Genomic DNA, 5740 nt, shown 5'->3' with positions numbered 1-5740 from the left:
GTCAATCTTGTTTCCAAGATCCTTATTGACATGTAATTAAGCTAGAAATAAGGAAAAAACCAAGAGAAGCAGACAAGATCTATGTTCTAGCCATTATTATGTACATTAAAAAAGAAAGAGAACAATCTATGATGTCATTGTATATTCTGACTAACCCAAACCTTCCTGGTCTTCTTATGTTTCATAGTATAGGATCATAGCATTTTAGAGTTGTAAGAAACCTGGGATATTACCTAGCTCAACTCCCTTATTTTATAGATGTGGAAATGAGATCTGGAAAGGTGGTGATGATGCAAGTCATATTGTTTAGTGGCAGACTTAGGAATAAAATCCATATTTTTACATCTTATTCCAGTGCTCTATTGATTTTACTATTCATGGTAACAGAATTTTATTAAACTAAGACCCCACAAAGTGATACCAAAATAAATGTTCAAATAAAAAAGTTATTTTGAATACCTTGGATTTTCATTTTCTGCCCCTATATTTTGCAAAGTTCCCTATTTATTTCTAATATGGTTATTTCTTTGTGAAAGTTTGGAGGATTTTTTTTTGAGGTCACTTTTATTAATAGTACTTTCATACACTGAAAGGAATTGTGGGGAGATGCATATCATCATGTTCTCTGTGTGATAAAATAGGATGAGATAACACTTATATGAGAAGTAATATTATGCCATACTGCTGTGATGAAGATTTTTCTAACACCTACTGTGTGTTCAACACCAAAAATATGGATTATAACTTAAAAATTCAGACAATCACCTGGGCATCTCCAAGTAGGAAGCTTGGTGTTAATCTGAAGAGATAAACCAAGATTTTAAATTTTCTATGATGGTTCACAAAAATCTTACTCTGCTGTCTCATCATGACATAGAATTGAGTTTTAAATTCTCAAAATTTGAGTTCTGGGTTCTCAAAACATATGCTAACAAAATGCAAGCTTCTACTAAACTAGAAGGCTTTTTACCATTCCCTAGGTGCTAGGAGGTAACTAGATGGTTCAGTAAATAGAGCATGACTGGAGTCAGGAGGACCTGAACTTAAATCTAGCCTCAGACACTTATTAGCTGTGTGACATTGGACAAATCACTTAACCTCTGCCTTAATCTACTGGAAAAGGAAATGGCAAATCATTCCAGTACTTTTGCCGTAAAATTCTTATGGACAAGACTGAACCAGGTTTCTGGTGGATAGAGTATACTCATTAGGAATCAGGAAGACCAAAGTTTTAATCCTGCCTCAGACACTTACTAGTTGTATAGCCAACAGGCAAGACACTTAAATTTTCTCAGCCTCAGTTTCCTCATTGTTAAAATGGGAATAATAATAGCATCTAATTCACAATGTTTTTGTAGGGATCAAATGACATAACAGGAAAATGGTTTTGCAAAACTTAAAAAGCTATATAAATTCATTCATTCATTCATTGTTCTCTAGAGTCTTTGTCAAACTGCCATTCTTCATACTTGATATATAACTTTTTGAAAATACTCAAAAATAATTAATTTATATTTAAGAAGTATTAGAAGGCTGTTCAGCACCACTGGGGGGGGGAATAAGTATTCTTAAACAAAATATAATCTAAGTGTAAAGAATAAAGTCTTTCCCTTCACCCTCTATTCTCTATGGTCCTTTGTAAGTGTCTGCATTGTTGTTTATGAAAATTTTAGAATGTATAAACTATTTTGACATCTCCTACCTCTATGTTTTTGTTTAAAATGCATTTTCTTCTCACCATTTTTTAAAGTCTCCTACATAATGATTTTCCTGGTGCCTCTAATTATTAATGCTCCTCAAAATTATTTTGCATTTAGTTTATGCATAGTTTGCATTTTGTACATATACATGTTCCCCACCCTCCACCTGTCACACTTCTACATTATATTTTGTCTTTTAAATCCTCTACCACAATGCATGGCACAAAGTAAGTATTTAATAAATGCTTGTTATTTATTGATCCAAATATCTATTGTCCTAGGATCACCTGACTAATTACAGTAAGATTCATCATCTATTACAACATGGACCACTAAGTTATGAATTAATTTGGATATAATGACCCATGAAAGAGAAATGATTGTACCCTTTCCCCACATCCATAGAGATGTTATCAGAGAGGTAGAAAAGGAGATGTGTGTTAAGGATTACACATTTAAATATATGAATATTAATTTTACCCCCTTGTTACTTTCAATCTGTAATTAAAGTGTTGATGTGGTGTGTGGGGTATTCAAAGAAGACTAGCACCTCTTTTTCAGGGCTTCACATCCACATTTGCTGTCTACTTCTCATCTAACTCTCACCTGGATCACCAAGAAGCTATAACATGTGCAACAGCCATACCCCAATAGACTACCTTGGCAGATGGGCTAAACCAGATTAAGGGTAACTAATAAGATTAAACCCATTGATGAGTTAGGGTGGTGTCTACCCCAAGCATATGAAGACTTTCCCCACGATTAACTGGAATTGGCAAATGAGAACAACTGAAAAGAAAATGAGAACAACTGCTATTAAAGCATCTGAAGCAGGTGTTGTAGAGTGCTTAGATAGAGCTTGGTCAAACACCAATGACACCAAGGTTATCAGATGCATCATGGGCCACCACCCATGATTTTTGTCTTGTCACTGGATTTTGATGACTCTGAAAGAGGGAGTGAAACTGATGATGAAAGTGATGCAACTGCCTCACTTAAATCCAATTCACAAGCAAGTGGAGAGAACATATTGTACTATCATTGTTCTTTTTCAAAACAAAGGACCAACAATGAAGTGATGATACTTAGATAAGAAGTATATAGGAAAAGAAGACACAGTTACTATTAATACTAGTGGAGAGAATATCCAGGCTTAGAATCACAGATTGATTAAATGATTCAATTATGTTGATTTCACAACTTAGCTTTGCATTTTATTTACTAGTTGTTATAATCTTTTCTCTGGTGTCCATTTTACTTGAGCCAATCTGATGTAAGATAAAGGCAGGAAAAATTGGATGTGGAAGAAAAAGACTGAAGACACATCTACTGTTTCACCTTTGCTTTTGAACAGGACCAGTTGCATCATAAAGAAATATCTTTACTCTTGAATGAATTGGATTTAAGTGAGAAGTGCACAAAGTTATCAGCCTCTCTCTTTCCTCCAGAGTTATTGAAGTCCAGTGGCAAAACAAAAGGATGACTATGTACTGGAATGTAGTGGATGACCTTGAACATATTTATAATGGTAAAGTTCTTCAACTCTCTATGATTTGTTGTTGTATAGATCAGGTTTCAGGTTCTGGAGAATTTTTACTATGCAAATCTTTTTATGAATAGTTCTTTTTCCCCCACAGTAGTTTGAAATACTGTCCTTGGAAAACCCACAATTATTTACATAACAAAAGCTATTGTTTGGAGTGCAAAGCAGGTCAAAGTTTGGTTCCTGGAGATTAATCACTGCAGTCTGGTTTATATTATAATCATTTCATTTATTTCAATAAACTTTGCTTTCTGAATCCTCATTTGCTTTCATGTAAAAGTGACAAATCCATTTATTTCTGGTATAATGGATAATGTGATCAATGGCCTTGCAACAGTATTTCTTTTTTAAAAAAAGAACAAAAAATAAAAACAAAAAACTAGAGGAAAAACAAAAACAGAAACATTTCTATTTATAATACAATTCACCAGCCCAAGCTATAGTTGTACAGTAAATCCTCCCTAGACTTGACTATATAAACAACTGTTCAGGGTTCTTATAGTACTGGAATTTCACTTAGACCTTTTCCCCCAAGAGCCTAAGACTGGACAGAAGTTTGAACTAAGAAAACTGCATTCTAACTTCAGCAAAAGCCAAGGGACTCTGCTTTACTCTGTGCCGCCTCACCAGCACAAGTATCAATTGCCCATAGCAATGTGCTGGGTAAAAGAGTTTATGCCATATAAATTGTTCACATTGACAGTGACGTGGCCTATTGAGGATCAAGATAATAAATATGGCAGGAGAGATCTTCTTTATATTCAGGGTACTACATTTTGTTAAGCTGCTAATCCCTCTTTCTAAAGTGCCTTGAAAAGCCTGTTGCTCCCTAAAAATCAGTGAGTTATTTTTGAATATCTTCAGAAGGTAGGATAGTTGTGAGATAGGAGGGAGTCAGTCAGTCATCTATTAATTGACTTATTTATTTATTGACTAACATTTATTAATTGACTAATATGTGCCAATCACTGTGTTAAGTGCTAGGGATAAAAAAGAAAGACAGTAAAAAGTAGCTCTGGAGGAGCTTTCAATCTAATGGGAGAGGTGTGTTTCATTCCATTTTGTAATCATGTTATGGAATTGTTGTTCTATTTTGGTTTTGTTATTTTAAAAATCTTTTTTACAGTAGAGTAGATTTGCTGTTGAAAAGCACTAATGATGTTACAGAGAAAATAATACTACAAACATTTGTGTTTGAGCAAAAAAATATTCTGGTAGTACTAGTTTACTGGTTTAGGTATCAAGGACATCATTGGCTGTATTCCAGTAAGCTGTATTTATTTTTTGATTGGGGAAGGAAGAATCTTCTGGGGTTGTGGTAATTTATGGATGGGTAGGGAAAGCTGTGGATAATTAAGGGGAAAGGAGGACTTCCCAAGATACCTCTAACCTCGTGATTCTTAATCTTTTTTTTATTGCATGGATCCCTTTAGCAGTCTGGTTTACTAGTAAAGCTTGGAGATCTTTTTTCAAAAGAACGTATTTTAAATGCACAAAATACATAGGATTACAAAAGAAATTAATATGAACATAGTTAACAAAATATTCACGAAGTAAGTCCCGCAGAAACCCCGTGCTGGACATTTGACTTTTTCCACACCCATGCTGTTACAGGGGGAAAATGTCAGGGTAAAGAAGTGACACTGTGAGATTTCAGGTCAAGTCAGTCTACGTGACTCCTCCCTATCCAAGTCAAACCCTTTACCCAGCTGCTCATTCTCGGTGCCGATGCCCGTGGCTTGAAGGCTGACGCTACCCCAAGAGGTGCGTGGGAAGCTTTACATAGGCGAATATGGACCGGGTCCCACAGGGAAGAATCCCTGGGTTTCTTTTCCTTCTTTCCAACTAGAGGTATCCAGGGTTCCACATCTGACTATTTTCCTTTCATCTTTACATAGAGATTTTAGCTTCTAGTATTTTCCTGTTGAGAAAGGAAAGCCTAGAAGAGTGAAGGATAGGACGGAGGATGGGTTGGGGACTAGGAATGCACGGAATGGGGTAGAAAAGATGCTGAGAGGCTCACCCCCTCCTGTTTTTACCTTAGGAAATAGATTTTAAGACTAGTTGGTCGTCTTTAAATGGAAGCGTCCTGGTAGCGCTGGAGATGAGTTGCGCCTGGGTAAAGAGTTCTGTCAAAGAATATAGCTACTGGGCTGAAGCCCCCTTCTGCTTGTCTCCTCCGGACCTGAGCCAGCAGAATCCAGGCTGCAGTCACTGGTCCTCCCAACCCGCCTCCCCCGCTCCCATCATCAGCTCTGGAAAGAAGCAAACGAGCCACTCGGAATCTCTAGTACCAGTGCGCTACAGTTGCCCATCACCTCCGCCTCTTCTCTTTCTTCGTTCCCCGCCCTCCTCACCGCCCCCAGACTGCCCTCCCACCACCATCAGTCCAGCACGCGCAGCCTGGGACGCAGCCAATAGGAAACCCGGGGACCCGCCACTCCATCCTTATATTGTCCGCCCCTCCCCAGCCCCCAGCTCCGGTCCTCCCAGCTCG

This window comes from Sarcophilus harrisii, chromosome 1, assembly GCF_902635505.1.
Source record: "Sarcophilus harrisii chromosome 1, mSarHar1.11, whole genome shotgun sequence".
Lineage (NCBI taxonomy): Eukaryota > Metazoa > Chordata > Mammalia > Dasyuromorphia > Dasyuridae > Sarcophilus > Sarcophilus harrisii.
This window is presented reverse-complemented; position numbering follows the sequence as displayed.